Source organism: Tursiops truncatus, chromosome 1, assembly GCF_011762595.2.
Source record: "Tursiops truncatus isolate mTurTru1 chromosome 1, mTurTru1.mat.Y, whole genome shotgun sequence".
In the NCBI taxonomy this organism is placed as follows: domain Eukaryota; kingdom Metazoa; phylum Chordata; class Mammalia; order Artiodactyla; family Delphinidae; genus Tursiops; species Tursiops truncatus.
Window position 1 is genome coordinate 16,915,815 of NC_047034.1, and position 16,506 is coordinate 16,932,320.

The window sequence follows — 16,506 nt, forward strand, 5'->3', positions numbered from 1 at the left end:
TAGGTGCTCACAAAAGGAGAAGAAGGAAAAAAAAATCTATATATATATAAAAAAAAGAGCAATCAAATCAATAAACAAATCTACCAATGATAATAAACTCGAAATAGTAAACTAAGATAAACATAAAACCAGAAACCAGTCAGTTGCATACAGCAAACCCCAAGCCTACAGTTGCTCCCAAAGTCCACCGTCTTAATTTTGGGATGATTTGTTGTCTATTCAGGTATTCGCCAGATGCAGGGTACATCAAGTTGATTGTGGAGATTTAATCTGCTGCTCCTGAGGCTACTGGGAGAGATTTCCCTTTCTCTTCTTTGTTCACACGGCTCCTGGGGTTCAGCTTTGGATTTGGCTCCACCTCTGAATGTAGTTCACCTGAGGGCGTCTGTTCCTGCTCACACAGGAAGGGGTTAAAGCAGCAGCTGATTAGGGGGTCTGGCTCACTCAGGCCAGGGGGAGGGTGGGGTATGGAATGTGGGGCGAGTCTGCAGCTGCAGAACCTGGCATGATGTTGCAACAGCCTGAGGTGCGCCATGTGTTCTCCCAGGAAAGCTGTCCTTGGATCACAGGACCCTGGCAGTGGCGGGCTGCACATGCTCCCAGGAGGGGTGGTGTGGATAGTGACCTGTGCTTGCACACAGGATTCTTGGTGGCTGCAGCAGCAGCCTTAGTGTTTGATGCCTTCTCTGGTGTCCACACTGATAGCCGTGGCTCACACCCATCTCTGGAGCTCATTTAGGTGGTGCTCTGAATCCACTCTCCTCGCGCACCTGGAAACAATGGTCTCTTGTCTCTTAGGCAGGTCCAGACTTTTTCCCGGACTCCCTTCCGGCTAGCAGTGGCACACTAACCCCTTCAGGCTGTGTTCACGCAGCCAACCCTAGTCCTCTCCCTGGGATCTGACCTCCGAAGCCCGAGCGTCAGCTCCCAGCCCCCGCCCGCCCCAACAGGGGAGCAGACAAGCCTCTCAGGCTGGTGAGTGCTGGTCGGCACCGATCCTCTGTGTGGGAATCTCTCCGTTTTGCCCTCTGCACCCCTGTTGCTGTGCTCTCCTCTGTGGTGCTGAAGCTTCACCCCAACCCCCACTCCTCCAGTGAAGGGGCTTCCTAGTGTGTGCAAACTTTTTCTCCTTCACAGCTCCCTCCCAGTGGTGCAGGTCCCATCCCTATTCTTTTGTCTCTGTTTTTTCTTTTTTCTTTTGCCCTACCCAGGTACGTGGGGAGTTTTTTGCCTTTTGGGAAGTCTGAGGTCTTCTGCCAGCATTCATTAGGTGTTCTGTAGGAGTTGTTCCACATGTAGATGTATTGCTGAAGTATTTGTGGGGAGGAAGGTGATCTCCACATCTTACTCCTCTGCCATCTTGAAGGTCTCCCCCTCTCTATCTATCTCTTATTGGTTCTGCTTCTCTGAAGAGCTCTAATTCATATATATGCCCTGTTTCCTTATTTCTTCAATTACGCAGGGTTGGCAAACTATGGCCCATCTGCTCCCTGACACCTGTGTTTGTACATAAGGTTTTACTGGAACATAGCGATGTCCATTCATTTACATATTGTCTGTGGATGATTTTGTACTATAATTGAATAGCAGAATTAAGTAGTTGCAACAGGTAATAATGACCTACAAAGCTAAAATATTTACTATCTGGACCTTATAGAAAATGTTTACTGACACCCGAATTAGTGTGAAAGCTGCATGACATGAGGGGGTATGTCATCTTTTTGTAAGAAAAACTTTGTAGGTCTCAAGTATTGATATGATACCATAAGAACAACTAAGAAAATTATGGGATTTTGTTTCTGGAGAGAAAATGATAAAAAGGTTGATTTCTTTTCAATACTGATCAAGACGTTTATCTGTTTATGGGCAAGTCAGCTAAAGAAAATATTCTGTTGAATGGATAATCCTATTATTTTTCTTGTCATATATCTCCTTCAGGAAACTACAATATTCTATACTACTCAAAATGTAATTTCCATTTAACCTTGTGTTGTTGTCCTTCTAGGAAATAATCCTAAGGCAATAAGCCTAAAATAAACCTTAATATTTCCAATCAGTATGGCAGGCTGAACTGATCTAAGGATCCTCTCTTTTGAGTAAATTCATATAAAAATGTTGGATAAAGAATAACAAAACAAAATATATCTTTAAGATTTAAAGCCAGAAAGGAAAATCACCCAGATGTAGAAACAAAAATCTTACAATCAGAGCACTGAATGGGAGTTAAAACTGAATGACTCTCAGGATCTCAAAACCTAGTCTAAGTTTCAATGCCCACTTGCAGGAAAGTACAGCACTGAGTCTGTGGAACTTATGCTCTTTGAGGAACTAGAATTGGGACTCCCTCCATCAGGCTGAGAGTTGGAAGGGTTTGGAAAACCTCCACAGAAAAACCCTGGGAGGTATTTGAGAAGTGGCCACCTGCCTGTGGTCATGGGTTGGAAAAGAATTACCCCAAAGAAGTCAGAATTTTTACTTTAAACTGTGCACATGTCTCAAATTCTACTAACCAAGTGGGCATGGACATGGCCTGACCTGAGAAATTAACATAAATATTATTTGTAACAGAGGAAATCCATAGGTTTCTGGTTGGAGCAAACAAGGGTCTTCTCAGAGACTTTTTTCAGTGATTATTTCATAAGGATTGAGGTATAAAAGTTGCAATTGCAAACCCTCTTCTCTGCTTACAAAAGATTATATTTATTCTTCAAGGTCCAATCCAAATGTCATTCTATGACTTTCTGTCATATGTAGACCACCTCCTCACTCCCAACATTCTTTACCTATACAAGCTTTTGCTCCCACAGTCCTTTGTTCATCCCTTTATACTAGAATTTTCATATTGCATTATATTTACCTTTGTACTCTTTCATCTCTCTTCTAGAGGTGAACTGCTTGAGGACAGGAATCATGCCTTGTTTACATTTGTGTCCTCTGTAGGGAAATTTAAAATAGCTCTTGAAAGTCACAGAAATAATCATTTCCATTAACCTTTGTGAGGGATGCAAAGAAGCAAACAACATTGACATTGATTATTTTATGAATAATAAAATTTAATGAAGAACACTTAAGGTGTTTGGGCATCTAGCAAAAGAAATCAGATAAAAACTGATGTCTGAAAACCATGTTTGATTAATGATAGGAAAAAATAATATAGACAGTAAGTTCCGTAGGATTTCAGAAAATCAGTTTAGCTAGCTCACCGTGAGGGAGTGTTAGAAGGTAAGGATAGAAAATTTGGAAGATTGAGTGGGGCCAGATTATGGATCACTCAGGAATTTGGACTTTAACTTGTAGCTAGTGGATGGGAAACCATGGATGTTTTCTGTGCAGCAGAGTTAACACAAAGATCTGGTCTAGAATTATTTATTTATTTTTTAAAATTTATTCATTTTTGGCTGTGTTGGGTCTTCATTGCTGTACGTGGGCTTTCTCTAGTTGTGGCAAGCGGGGGCAACTCTGTTGAGGTGTTCGGGCTTCTCATTGTGGTGGCTTCTCTTGTTGCAGAGCACAGGCTCTAGGCACGCAGGCTTCAGTAATTGTGGCACGTGGGTTCAGTAGTTGTGGCTTGCAGGCTCAGTAATTGTGGCTTGTGGGCTCTATAGAGCGCAGGCTCAGTAGTTGTGGTGCATGGGCTTAGCTGCTCCATGGCATGTGGGATCTTCCTGGACCAGGGCTTGAACCCATGTCCCCTGCATTGGCAGGCAGATTCTTAACCACTGTGCCACCAGGGAAGCCCTGGTCTAGAATTATTAATCTGGCAGTGATGTGTAGGATGAATTGGTTAGGGATAGCAGCCTGAGGCAGAATAGCTTGGATGCAGTAATCTAGGAATGGGTGATAAGAGCTTGGATTGGGCAGTGAGGATGAAGAAAAAAGAGAGAGAGAGAAAAAGAATTTTAGCAGAGACCTCAAACACACTTTTTTATAAAAAAAAAATAGAGAATTAAAATGTTAAAATTATTATTGGGAAATCATGATAATGTTAATTCTTCACAGGGCAAGAATACTGTTAGAGATCAAACATATTAAGAAATTTATGAGATATGATGAAATAATTTTCCTTAACACTCTGCATGCTTTAGTAAGTGACAAAATAGATGTTCACAGAGACCAAGTCAAAATTTTTCATAAACATCCGTGTAACATGATTTACCTGATGATTCTTAGCCAGCTATTTTAAAAGAATTCTTTTAGTGGGATAGAGTTCTGAAAATTGGGAAAGTATGGAGGTCACATATGGTTCCATTTCATAAATTCTAGGTTATAGGAAGTTCACATATTGCAAAAGAAACATTTAGAAGCTCTGAACAGAGCAACTAAATTGATTTGTGATGTTATTGTCATTGGTGTTAGATCAGCAACTGTCATAGTCAGGCAGAACTATCATATCATTAGGAAAGAATGCAAAAATCCTGAGTCTATGTAAGGAATATAACATTCACTCTGAGGTAGAAGAACCTCAGGCTTAGCCAAATGGTTGTGGTTTAAGTTAGTATTTAACTTAGCTAGTTCCTTTCTTCCTTTAGTTCATTGCAAAGCTTTAGCTGTATCAAATACTGTTCTTTTTTTCTCTATCAGTTGGGCAATCCAAGAATACCATTCTTAGCCTTGAGTAAGTTCCCAGTCATCTACGGAAGCCAGAGTTCAAAAGCTTTGGTACACTGTCATGAAATTCTATTTTTCTTCCCCTAATATAGTATAGCAATTTAAAACCTTTCTGCACTAATCATTGTCATCATGAGTTAAGAGATCATAATCAGTCTAGAATAGCAGCTCATCTAGTGGGGGAAGTTCTTGGTGTGACACACTCCTTAGTTAGAGTGAGAGCCGTGATGATTCAGCCCATAGTTATTCTCCTCTTGCGTAGGGAGTGAAGAGGGCCTCAGGTAATGCATAGATTTTGGAGTCAGACTGGCCAGAGTCCCAATCAGGTCTAGACCATTTATGAGTCGTGCACTGTGTTAGTTTGCTAGGGCTGCCACAACAAAGCACGATAGCTTGAGCAGCTTAAACAACAGAAATTTATTTTCTCATAGTCCCACTGCTTAGAAGTCCTGGTGCAGGAAGGGGGGGGGGGGGACCCTTCCAGGGCCCAAGAGTGGGCTCTTGTCTAACTTGGAAATGAATTGCCTGAGGAGACACATGTACTGATAAAGCAAAAGAAATTGGACAGCAGCAGGGTAAATGAACCCAGGAGAACTGCTCTGCCATGTGGCTCGCAGTCTCAGATTTTATGGTGATGGGTTAGTTTTGGGGCCATCTCAGGCCAATCATCTTGCTTGGCCCATAGTATGACTCACTATCCTTCCTGGTGGCGTGTACATTTCTCAGCCAAAATGGATTCCAGCAAGAAGGACTCTGGGAGGTTGGTCGTCTCCTCCCTCTTTTGGCCCCTCCCAAATTCTGCAGGTTAGTTTTCAACAGCAGCACCTTGTTCCTTATTAGGACCTCCTGCTGTTAGACAGCTCAGGCAAGTGGGCTTGGCCAAGGTGGGTGGTTTTGGTCAGCAGTTCCCTAACAGTCCAAGGACAAGGTGGTCAGAGCTGGCTTCTCTGAGGCCTCTTTCCTTGGCTTATAGATGGTCATCTTCCTGTGTCTTCATATGGTCTTCCCTCTAAAACTATCTGTGTCCAAATTTCCTCTTATAAAGACCACAGTCATATTGGATTAGAGCCACGCTCATGCTTTCATTTTAATTTGATCACCATTTTAAAGGTCCTATCCCCAAATGCTGAGGTCCTAGGAGTTAAAATTTTAACATATGAATTTAGAGGGGACACAATTCAGCTCGTTATATATACCCTCAGGCAAATCACTTAGCCATTCTGTGACTTGTTTATTTGGAATAAACTTTAGTTGCAGTCAAGTCTGAAGAATTGCAGTTATTGATTGTGAGGTAAAGACCATGCCTGATATACTCAAAACAGAGATCACTGTTCCTGCATAAGTGTATTCATAGCAATCTTTTTTTTCACCTTTAAAACTAAGTTGTTGTTACTGTTGTTTTAATAACACTAGGCTTATGTGACATATTGATATTCAAGATAACAATTTTTTAAAAATCTGTGTTTCTCAGAGGAACTGCCAAATCTAGCATATTACAAATACAGAGATATTTATCCAGGCTGAAGTATAAAGATGGGAAATTTATTTAGAATTCACATACCTGGAAGCTGCTGCTGGTATGGCACTGAGTCCCATCTTTCCCTGTATAATGATATTTACTGGTTACTTCATTCCTTCTTTACCTTTAACTTCCACATCAAAATAATCACTAGATCCATCAGCATCTACTTGCTAAATATCCTGATACTATATTCTTTCGTCTCCATCTTCATTGCCCCCAACATGGTTCAAGTCTCCAGCAATTTTTTTTGTGGCTGGAGTATTTGGTCCAGACTGTTGCAATAGCTTTCTCAATGTTTTTTACTCCTTCCATCTTGCCCTGTCAAACATCTAAACATTACTGATAGGCTAATCTTTAAAAGTGCAAATGAGACTACATTTCCAATGTCTTCGTAATCTATCAATTGTTTGGTACTATATATAGCAGTTTATCAGAAACTTTTTTAGACTGGGACAAAAATTGAGGATAAAGTTCAATATGTGAAGCAATAACTAATGCTATCAGAGGTTATCCCGTAGGTAACACTGGAGTGATTGCCCCTTGCCATTCTTTTTTGTTGTGTGTGTGTGTGTGTGTGTGTGTTATGAATCATCTTTTTATTGACAAGAAAAATGAGGCTCAGAAAGATTAATTAATGTACTTAGGGTCATGTAAGTAAGTGGCTGGGCCAGGATTTGAACCAAGCCCTCCTGACTCCCCTGAATTACACTGCATGGGGATTAGAGCCAGGAAAGGTGACATGATGAATTTATAATCTTATCTATCTATTTATTTGAAGTATAATTGATTTACAATATAGTGTTACTTTCACGTGTATAGCACAGTGATTCAATTATACATATGTGTATATATGTATATATATATATATATATATATATATATATATATATTCCTTTTCAGATTCTTTTCCCTTATAGGTTATTACAAAATGTTGAGTATAGTTCCCTGTGCTATACAGTAGATCCTTGTCGGTTATCTATTTTATATATAGTAGTGTGTATATGTTAATCCCAAACTCCTAATTTAACCCGCCCTCCCCCGACCTTCCCCCCCTTTGGTAACCATAAGTTTGTTTCTATGTCTGTGAGTCTATTTCTGTTTTGTAAATAAGTTCACTTGTATCATTTTTTTAGATTCCACATATAAGCAATATCACCTGATATTTATCTCTCTTTGTTTGGCTTACTGCCATTCTGCCCTTTTATCTCACACTAATACCTGATCAGCCTAGGCCAGCACTGGCTCAGAGAATCAAGTCCAAGATCCTTGTCAGGATCTTCAATAACAGTGACTGAGATTCCTCAAGCCAGGCTGTGCCTCCCCTCCAATGGTTTGGAAATCTCTGGCATTCCCCTTGTCCCCTCTTGGAATTTCCTTCCTCTCCTTGTTCCTGGAAACATGCCACGAGCAGATAACTACCTTCCTGCCTTGCCATAGCGTTTCAATGGTACCTTTCACACCACAGATCACACCAAGCTCTAACGATTTGCTTGCCTGTCAGTCTCCCTCCTCGCCGAAGGTCTCCTCCATGGTGTTTACTTCACCCTGATGTCTCTAATGCATTCAGTAATGCTGATGCAATAACCACTTTAGATGAAAAACTCAGAAAGTAAGGATGAGAGATACTTCCTGTACCTAAATGTTTTTAATTTTCACCCTGTCTATGGATAGCTTCATGAAGAAAACACAATAAAGGAAGGAGAGAAAGAAAGCAAGAAACAAGCCTGGCAATGGAATAGGAAGAGTGAGGGAAAGGGAGGACTCCCCCTGAAGCCCACCCCAGGCTTCACCCACTGCACATCACCAAGCCTGCACCCCGAAAGCCACGGTGCAGGCATCCCAATTCCACTCACAACAAGTATGCTGACCATTATGCTGTGTTCCTCATATCTTGCTCCATTTGAGAAGGTACCCTGCTCCAGATCTCTTCCCTTTTTCCTTCCTATTTTTGTCTCAATTCTGAATCGCGCCTAATCAAGCTCAGTCACTGAGAACCATACCTGCTATGGCAGCTCACCCATCACTCCAGAGAAGCCTTTGCCAGAAACTCCAAGAGAGTGGCTGGGAAGGGAGGGAATGAGGGAGAGAAAACGGAAGTAGATTATAGATTACATGAAAGAAAAGGGCTAAAAAGTCAAGGAAGAAGGACAAAAAGCAAGGAAAAAATGAAAAAGAAGGGGGGAAAAAAGGAGAGGAGAAGACAAAAGGCAAGGAAGAGGGAAATTCAACCATTTCATGGAGTGGATCTGCCATTCCTCTTTGGCTGCAAATTGTAATATTGCATGCTCTCCTATTTCTATTTCGATTATTCACTTAAATCCCATTCAGCATAAGAGCTGAAAGACTATTCCTTAAATGTCCCATAAGAATAGCTTTGATTCTGCACTTTTTGGAGAAATCACAACATCGTGACTCAAATGAACTTGACTAAAATTGTTCCAAACAAGAATTATTATTACAAAGTTCTTGGCTGTGAAAATGACAAAGGGAGTTTAGTCCAAACAAGGGTTTACTGGGAAAACCACACCCTTCTAATGCCTCTGAAACGAAAGGACACAGAAACTATGATGATAAGACAGGCCACACAACTTTTCGTGGCAGGTGGTTACCCAAAAGCTTAACAAATAAGAACAGTCTAGAACAGCTAGTCACAATGGGGTTCCTCGTATGCAAAAAAAAAAAGAAAAGAAAAGAAAAGATTTTAAGGACATTTTGCCAATTCTTCAGCCCTGGGTCAGAGTATTTAGATAATCACATGGTGAATAAAGTTCATATTTTCTGGTAAAATTTTAAAGAGGGTGTCAAAAGAAATTTTTCTTAATGATCCAGACATTTACCTTCCCCAATACATCTCCCACTTAATAAAGTTATTATCCCCACACTGCTACGTTTCAGACAGAACTGACTGAGCAGATATTTATGTATAAGGAGAGGGACCTAAACTTAAACACTCCAACAAATCAAATTTTTATCTATTCCACAGGTGGCTTTTTCAGACTCACAGACATAAAAAACAAATTCATGGTTACCAAAGGGGAAGGGGGAGGGATAAAATAGGAGTTTGGGATTAGCAGATACAGACTATAAATTAGCTAAACAACAAAGTCCTACACTATAGCACAGGGAACTATATTCAATATCCTGCAATAAGCCATAATGGAAAAGAAAATGAAGAACTATATATATATATATATATACACACACACACACACACACACATATATATTACTGAATCACTTTTCTGTACACCAGAAACCAACACAACATTGTAAATCAACTATACATCAATAAAAAACAAAAAACAAAAAAACAAATATAGTTTTGTGGTCACAGTTTCAGCAAATGTGTATTAAGCACAAACGATATAATAAACCCTATGCTGGGAGGCAGAGAGAGTAGCCCTCTCTGAGACAACTAGAATAAAGTTCAAGTGTTGTCATTATTCCTTTTACTCCACTAGAGAACCTATGTTTTAAGAATCTGAAGTTTTTGTAATCAAGATCGATTTTACATTTAAGATTGGGCAAACACTCTCGAGTGCTTCTTAGAAAAACATTATCTTTAGCCTCCTGCCTAAGTCAACCCCCTGACTACCCAGCTGAAACGGCCTTTTCTTCAGTACTGGCGAATGTTCTGCATGCAACTTGATAACAATTTGAGGAGTCTACAGTTTTGCTGCGGGAGGTACAAGATACTTCCAGTCACACATAAACAGGCTTTGAGGGCAGCTTCTTATTTGCCTGTTGTTGTAGAAGTTCTCTTAACTGAGCTCTATTTAACAAACTCATCAGATTAGTGATTTCTCTCCACCCTCTTTGTAAATCATGCGGACTGATAGCCATAGTTCACAGCTCTTGGCTCTTCCGTAACATTTCTGTTTGTGCCTTTGCATTGTTATCTTACAACACTTGCTCTCAACTGCGTTTGTGCCAAATGCACTTGTTTCTGTAACTAAGTAGGGTGTAAAGCAATAAAATATGAGCCCAGAAGGAGAGTTACACTGAAAGCTACACTGAATACTTTGGAAAGTCTTGGAATACTTGGAAGAGGAGGGTCACTACAAATACTTCTGTTAAATTAGGTGTGGGTAAAATGATTGTAAAAGATCGGGAGAAATTATAAACATCTAGAAGGATTCTGGATTCAGAATACTTCACACATCTCCGTAATTTCAGCCTCACTTTAAAGGAACCAAAATTGAGAAATCATAGATGATGGATGCGTTATGGGTGTGAGTCTATGAGAAGGACTAGGTGGAATTTTAATCAGTTGACCATGCATAACAAAAAGGCATGGGTCTACAAGAAAAAGACTGGAGAATAAATGTACATTTATGAAATAGAAATAAATAGTTAGAGGTAAGCATGCATCACTTTTGTGATTCCCTCTTTATAGGGCTTCTTCAGTGAACCACCCAACTACAGATACAATTACTCCCACAGTAAAATGTGGGAGTGACAGATGTTAAGTCTGTGGTACATGCAGCAAAAAGCACACTGGTTTCTACTCTCATCTCGACCACTTTGAGCAAGACACTCACTCTCAAAATTTTGATTTCCGTTTGCAAAATGCGAAAAACAATACCTGTCTTGCTTATTTCACAGGGTTTTGTTTTGTTTTTTAAGAATCAAATGAAGTAATAAATGAAAATATTTTATAAATTTTAAAATGCAAAAAATAAGGCAAATAGATCTAATAGTAGGGGGTATGTCTTGTACAACTTTGTATTCTGAAAAAGCCCATAGAGAGTTAAAACAATAAGCCTTTAATGAACAAGTTAATAAAAGAATGGACCCATTTTTCTGCCACAGGGCTGCACATGGAAACATAGCGTTTGCGACATGGTATCAGGTTGGCTTGATGGACATTTTAGAATCTGTCCTCATTGTGGCCATTTGGGGCAATTTCTATAGATGAGGTACGTACCAGCCCTCTTGTATAGGTTTATGTGGTACTTGATAGGTGTTTATTTATTTATTTTTTTTGTTAGGTGTTTATTGAATAGTATTTATTCAGAGTCAATTAATGAATGAGTGAATGAATGGAAATGTTTAGACCCTTTTTTGTCACTCTTTTTTTCTCACAACTTACTCCATCAAAGCAATAGGAATTGGTGGTTGTTCAGTTAATATAGTAGGCATTCAAAATGTTTGTTGAATGAATAAAGAAATAAATGTGTAAATGCAACGTATGAACATGGAGATAAGCCTGCCTCTTTTTTCCAGCTTTCTTGAGATATAACGGACATATAAAATTGTGTAAATTAAAGGTGTACAATGCACTGATTTGATACACATACACTGCAATATGATTACCACTGTAGCATTAGCTAATCCTCCATCATATCACATAATCACCTTTTTTTTTTTTTTTCTGGTGAGAACATTTCAGGTCTACTCTCTTAGCAACTTTCAAGTTTATACTAGAATAACGTGAAGTATAATCACAATGCTGTGCGTTAGATCCCTAGAACTTATTCTTCTAACTGCAGAGTTGTACTCTGACCAACATTTCCCCGTTTCCACATATATATACATATATATGTATATACATGAATCTTCTTTATCCATTTATCTGTTTATCTGTTGATGGATACTTTAGTTGTTTTTATATCTTGGTTATTGTGAATAATGAATGATCATGAGAGTGCAGATATGTCCTTGGCATCCCGTTGTCCTTTCCTTTGGATATATACTCAGAAGTGGGATTGCTGGATCATATGGTAGTTCTATTTTTAATTTTTTAAGGAACCTCCATACTGTTTTCCATAGTGGCTACACTAATTTACATTCCTACTAACAGTGCACAAGCATTCCTTTTTCTCTGCATCCTCACCAACACTTGTTACTTTTTGTGTGGTTTTTTTTTCTTTTTTTTGGTACGCGGGCCTCTCACTGTTGTGGTCTCTCCCGTTGCGGAGCACAGGCTCCAGACGCGCAGGCTCAGCGGCCATGGCTCACGGGCCCAACCGCTCCACGGCCCATGGGATCTTCCCAGACCAGGGCACGAACCCACATCCCCTGCATTGGCAGGCGGACTCTCAACCACTGCGCCACCAGGGAAGCCCACCTTTTGTGTTTTTGATGATAGCCATTCTAACAGGTGCTACGTCATTGTGGTTTTGACTTTCATTTCCCTGATTATTAGTGATGTTGAACATCTTTTCATGTGCCTATTGGTCAACTGTATGTCTTCTTTGGAAAAATGTCTATTCAGTTCCTCCATCCATTTTTTAATTGGATCGTTTGGGGTTTTATTGTTGTTGTCATTATTGTTATTGGGTTGTATAAGTTCTTTATTTTATTTTTGATATAATTCCTTATCAGATGTATGGTTGGCAAATACCTTCTCCCATTCTGTAATTTGCCTTATCATTTCACTGATGATTTCCTTTGCTGTGAAGAAGCTTTTTTAATTTGACATAGTCCCGCTTATTTATTTTTGCCTTTGTTGCCTGTGCTTTTGGTGTCACAACCAAAATTTTATTGCCGAGATCAATGTAAAGGAGCTGTCCCCTATCTTTATTACTAGGAGTTTTAAATTTCAGGTCTTTGTTTAAGTCATTAATCCATTTTAAGTTAATTTTTGTGAGTGGTATAACTACTACTGCAGGCAGTTATTCAGTTTTCCTAATACTATTTATTTATTTATTTTACTGCTGAACTTATTTTTTTTTAACTTTTTATTTTATGTTGGAGTATAGCTGACTAACAATGTTGTGATAGTTTCAGATGCACAGCAAAATGACTCAACCATACATATGCATGTATCCATTCTCCCCCAGACTCCCCTCCCATTCAGGCTGCACACACACACACACACACACACACAGATGGCATCTATAGAATGAATTCCTAGAGGTAGAACTGCTGGTTTAAAAGGGTTTTGCACCAGAAGGCAGAGAACTAGCTTATTGTATTTATTTTTTTGTGTTTTAACGATGTTTGAGAATATCAGCCCTATCCAGAAAAATAATCAATGGGTTTCTTTTTCCTTTAAAGTTAAAATTGGATATTAAAGGCACTTGGCTTTAAGACGGGATAATACTAGACAACTAGGCTCAGCTCTGTACATTAGAACTTTCTGATTTTCAACATAAGAAAGACTTTAAGAAAAATTTGAAAAACTTCCTGGAATAAGAATATCAGGAGACCATCTTACTCTCTTTGGAGAATTTACCTTAGACATGACAGAACTGGTAGAAATGTGTTTCTTTCAGATGCATTTCACGTGCATTCTTTTGCTTTGGATGGGCTTTTTTCTTTTTCTTTGCAAAGAAAAATTGTTATTATTGATTTTCCTTAACTCTCCGTCTCTCCTTATTTTTGTAATGCTTTAAAATGATTGAAATTATGAGGAAATTTATAAATTTAACCTATTCAACAGAGAAGAAATATTCATACATGGGAACACTAATATGTATTGACAAATACAACTGATCAACAGCTAATGGTATGATTTCCACTTTGATTGAGTGAAAATAGCTACAAACATGTTAACAATCTGAGTTAAAATTGGTACAAAAACTAATCCTTCTCTAAACACAATAATAAGTCCTTGGTAGAATTCACGTGGGAGATTTTCTTAAAATTAATTTATAAGGAATAGTTTTTGGAGGGATTAGCCTAGAGTTCTGTCCACAAAAATAGAGGGAAAAAAATCAATACAGAGCTATTTCATCCAAAACTGTTGGCTAAAGAGATAAATTGTCATTTGCTTATATCAGTTGTTCTCAGCCCTGACTGCATATTAAAATCAAGAGATTTTTAAAAAATACAAATGTTCACCTGGACCACTTAAATCAGAATCTCTGGCTGAGGGAGGGGAGTGGCAGATATCCACATTTTAAAAATCTTTGCTGGTGATTCTAATATGAATCAAGTTTCAGAACTGCTGGTTTCAGAAAGATAAGGAACAGAAATTTAGAATGAAACTCTTCCTGGTATCAGGACACCAAAGTGAGGTGAGACAGATCACCTCTCGTTGTATGCTGATTTACAAAGGAAAGCCTCCAAGAATCTATTACATTTTTCTGGAAGCTTCAACAAATTCAAGAATATAAAGATGGAACAGAGAAGATTTAAGGAGAACGTTATGGTGGAGACCTCTTCGGAGAGAGCTGATGCTATGCTGGCGTCTTCATTTCCCTTCTGTAAAGGAGGCATGGTGAGTGCTCCCTTTTGCTTCAAACATAGAGAAAGGGGTTACACTCAGAGAGCTTGAGATACTGTCCTGCCATCAGGAGACACAAGACTGCTGTCTGATTCGTGCATAAGAAAGCTTTATCAAGCATAGATTGGAATCTGTTTTCTACCAGCCAACTGCTCTGTTGGTGGAATCAACAGTGTTATAGTTCGGGAATCACCCTGCCTCTCAGAGTTTGTCAAGGAAAGGGGGACATCAGTGTTTCCCTGTTGGAGAAAGGCAGTGACATAGGAGAGGGATCCTGCATGACTAGAGCTTCTTCATCTGTATCTTGCTTACTTGTATTTGACATCTAGTAGCTGATCTCTTCTCAACTCTCTCTTAAGAACAGTAATTTCTCATTTGCTTCCCACTCTGATGAGCATAAATAATTCCCAGTGACCCCCATGAATACCCAAGTCTCCACCCTGTGCACTGCCAGCCTTCACCTGCAGCGAGGCATGTCTCATCATGGAATAAAACAGAACAGTTAATTAGGGATTTTACTTTCCAACTTGTTTGGTTAACATCTGGAGGTGTAGGCAAACAACAAAGAGCAACACAGTGTATAAAGCTCATTAGTGAGGCATAACAGTACCCAACAGAATGGAGCTAGAGTAAACTGTGAGCTCATCCAAATTACAGAGTTGCAAATGTAGTTTTATTTGCATTTGATGAATTGTGTGTTAGTAATGCACTGTAAATCATGGGACCTATAAGGGTGGTGTAATTTTTGTTAAAGCTACACACAAATTTGGGCACCTTAACTTATAGCTATTTACTTTGCTTTTAAAATGGAACAAAAAGTAGGTTTCAAAATGATAAAAACAGTCTGATCAATTTCTTGTTAAGGATTTGAATTTTGACAAAGTAGGGAACTCAGAAAATTATTGCAAAGATGACTTTTATATCCCTGATAATGTAATTCTTTAGTACTGGAAATTACCTTCTTTTTAGCTGCTATGCTCTTTTCCAGTCTCTCTCACAAATTACTTTGGATTGGCTTTCTAAGCCAGTCTAGTATGAAACCTCTAGGGAAGGCTCAGTTGCAATATATAAAGCAGCAGTTTTGGTTCATTATTGCATTTTTCCTTCCTAAAATATAGAATACTATTAATAGAGGCATATAGGGTGTCACATGTTTCTATGTTAATGAGAAAATTGGTAATGGTGACATTTAGTTAATTCACACAATCATTATTAAAAGTACACACAATTTAAAGTAATGAGGTATAGATTAACCTCCTTAACTGCCTTTCCATGAGTAAGATGATTCTTGTATTCCTGCCATTTTTGTTCATTAATTTATTCAACAATTATTTATTGATTGTCTAGAATGTGTCAGGCTTGGTGCTAGAGATATAAAGTAGGATAAGATACCATCCTGTGCCTGCTCCACAATCTTGATGTATTTGCAGAGAAAGGCTAATAAAAGATAATTTCAGTAGATAAGTGTTACAACAAGTGTGCACCAACGCCAGTGATGAAACTAAAAGAGGCACAATTAATTGATTGGGAGGATTTGAGAGGCGAATGTTTCAGAGAGGAGAAGATCTTTGAATTAATTTCCCAAATTAGAATAGGTATTCTAAGGCCACTCTGAGAATGGTGAAGGAAGGCGGTTTTGTGCGAAAATACTTGGGCATGAAGCAGCTTGGCACCTTCAGGAAGCTGTCAGTCATTTGATATGACAAGGGTGTAGGGTATGAGCAACAAAGTCCCAGGAAGTACACTGACAAATGAAGACAAGTCCTAGATCACAGAGTACAATCACTCTCCATATCTGTGGGTTCTGCATCCACAGATTCAATCAACCAAGGATCAAAAATACTTTTTAAAATCCTAGAAATTTCCAAAACCCAAAATATGAATTGGCTATGCACTGGTGACTATTTACACAGCATTCATATTGTATTAGGTGTGATAAGTAATCTAGAGATAACTTAAAGTATATGGGAGGATATGTGTAGGTTATCTGCAAATACTACATCACTTTATATAAGAGACTCGGGCATCCACAGATTTTCGTATCTATGGGAGGTCCTGGAATGAATCCCCCACGGATACTTAGGGACAACTGTACCTTGCAAGTATGCTGTAGAATTTGGTGTTCACTCTGTAGGCAATGGGAAGCTATTAGAATACATTTATAAGGAAAATAGCATTGTCAGTTTTGTGGTTTTAGACAGCTT

The 16,506-nt window shown here is 38.9% G+C and overlaps 1 long non-coding RNA gene across 1 annotated transcript in view; it reads right to left on the bottom strand.

The window, feature by feature from the left end:
• Nucleotides 1–3,147: 3,147 nt before the first annotated feature.
• LOC117309502 (uncharacterized) overlaps nt 3,148–16,506 on the bottom strand; it is a 337,102-nt gene continuing 323,743 nt past the window's right edge. Inside the window, exons 10-11 of the long non-coding RNA XR_004523860.2 lie at nt 6,170–6,210; nt 3,148–3,847 (exon numbers count right to left, since the gene is read on the bottom strand). This is a non-coding gene — a long non-coding RNA (uncharacterized lncRNA). The remainder of the gene's footprint in view (nt 3,848–6,169; nt 6,211–16,506) is intronic.